Below are 2,435 nucleotides of genomic sequence, written 5' to 3'. Positions count from 1 at the left end.
AGATATTACTGAAGACAACCGACTTCTCAAACCTCTCTCCTCCCCTGCTTCCCCATAGCCTATGCTATCTTTGTTACAATCCCCCCTCCCTATTACTTATCTTGCTCCTTTGTTTCTGCCTCCACTGTTACGCATGTTTTCTCCTTAGTCTTCTGTGCTTCTCATTCTACAACTTTTGGAAGCAGAATTTGTCCATCCCCTCCAATTTAGCTTTCACCTCAGGGCTGAGGACTCTCGATATCTAGCCTCACCTATAAATTTCAAATCATGATCTATAACCTTGTATTAGAGACAGCTCACTGCTACCTCCATCTATCATTTCTAGAGCCCAACTCATCACCTACCTTCCGTAAACAGAACCTCAATTTGTTGGTCACCTAGACCAGGGAAATAAGGGTCATCCTTCTTTGCTTCTGATAACAAATGAAGAAATCAAATCCTCCATTTTCTTCCTACCATCAACTTTAGCTGAGTTTCCAGACAGATGAAGGGAGTCTTCTAGTTCTGCTTAGTCTCTCTAACTCTACTTTTCCTCTCTTCGCTCCCACTAGCACTTTTGTCATGTAAATCTTCCAAAATTATTATTTTGAAACCAGTCCTCTTTCCCAAAACCTTCTCTGGATCAACATTACCTACAGAGTACCAAAACCAAAGCCCACGACTTGGCAATTAATTCCACCTTCTCTATCATTTCTTCCTTCCTAATACAAATTCTATTTCTCCATCCAGACTGCAGTTTTGTACCTGTGAACTATTGCTTGCATAGCTTCTCCCAAGCCATCCCAGAATGCCTTCTGCTCCCCATGTTGTCATCCAAACCAGGCTTATTTCAAGTCCCTGCTCAATTCCACCTTCTCCATGTGGTCCTTTATGTGGTAAGCCTCTTCTGATCTTCAAAAAGAGATATTGTCCATTCACTTACTTGTCATTTATTATCAGTTTGTGTATGTGTGGTATGTTTATGTGCGTTCGTGTGTATATGTGTGTGTGACAAATAGAAAGTCAGAATACATGTAAGCACTCAAAATTGTCCCTGGCAGATAGTGAGTACTCAATAACTACTAGCTATCATTCATATGAGTATCCCAATTATTACTACTACTAATGTTATTATAATGAAAGTGATCTACTGACATGTTTTACAGAGCCTACTGCAGTGTCTTGAAATTAGTGTGTACTCAGTATATGCATATTATATTGCCTATAATTGTGCAGGAGCCATGCTAATCTTTTCTATGTTGTTTCAATTTTAGTATATGTGCTGCCGAAGTGAGCACATAAAGTAATGTTCATGTATGGATGATTTGCAAAGCTATTCATAGAAACATAGAAAGAAGTGAGTGATGGGGGGCTTAACTATTATGAATTTGGAAAATAGATTTCACATTAAAAATTCCTCTATGAAAATCTTTATCCAGTTTATGTATACATCCAAATTTTAATACATTTAGTCTCTTCTTGGGGATAACAGCCCTCCTCCTATCCATCTGTCATTTCAGGTTGCACTGAGCAAATGCTAATTTACCTTTTTGATATACCACTTGACAATTTCTGGTTTCAGATATCACACGCAAGGTTGCACATCAGTGGATCAAATTTGAATCCGTGTTGTCAAGTGCTTATTTAGAATAAAAGTATGTTGACTCTTTCATAAAATCTTAAACCGTAAAGTTGTATATCAAACATGTTTGCACATGTAACTTAGATGCAGAAGATAAAAGCAAGGCAAAGGAAGACATTATCATCTTATTGGCTATGAAATTACTGAACCAGCTCAGTTGGTTTATGGAGGAGAGGCTAAATACCTTCAACTGAACTTCTGTGGTGCAACTTCTGGACGCCCATTCCATTAATTCATTAAATAAAAAGAACACTCTTTTAATTCTAATTATCTCAGCTACATGTTTTAAATGTTTAAAAGCTAAACACAAGTAATAATATTCCTATCATTTTTTTATCTGCCAACTCCTCAGAAATAATTAACCTATAACTGAGAGAAGTAATTCTTTACTCAAAATGATTTTTACCAACGCAAAAGAAGCTGCGTGCAATAAAAATTTCTGTAACCTAGTCATTCAGTACAAAAATAGAACTGAAAAGGCATTAACAGCAATTTAGTTCATTACAAAGGAAAAATTTGCTGTTTACTTTAATTTCATAGTATAAATATACATTTCAAATATTGTATATTCTTAAATTTTGGGGGGGAATTTTAGAGATTAATTTTATTGTAACCAATAGTATTTGGAGATTTTCTCATTTTTGCATCAAAAACATCCACAGCGACCAATAATGTTGATATGATTTCTGATCTCCAAAGTCAACAATAGAGGCAAAAAATCAGAGACATGAAGAACAGCTTCAAGTAGGAAAAGACAGAAATGGGAGTTTTCCAAGGAGCTACAGTGTGAAGAGGGATTCATATTTTTCTGGGC

At 36.1% G+C, this 2,435-nt stretch overlaps 1 pseudogene; it reads right to left on the bottom strand.

Moving 5' to 3' along the window:
* Nucleotides 1-1,179: 1,179 nt before the first annotated feature.
* LOC111752674 (U6 spliceosomal RNA) lies at nucleotides 1,180-1,277 on the bottom strand (annotated as a pseudogene).
* Nucleotides 1,278-2,435: the final 1,158 nt, after the last annotated feature.

The sequence above is a fragment of the Loxodonta africana genome, chromosome 13, assembly GCF_030014295.1.
Source record: "Loxodonta africana isolate mLoxAfr1 chromosome 13, mLoxAfr1.hap2, whole genome shotgun sequence".
NCBI lineage: Eukaryota > Metazoa > Chordata > Mammalia > Proboscidea > Elephantidae > Loxodonta > Loxodonta africana.
Note: the sequence above shows the minus strand (reverse complement) of the source record. Positions and strands in the feature narration are given on the sequence as shown.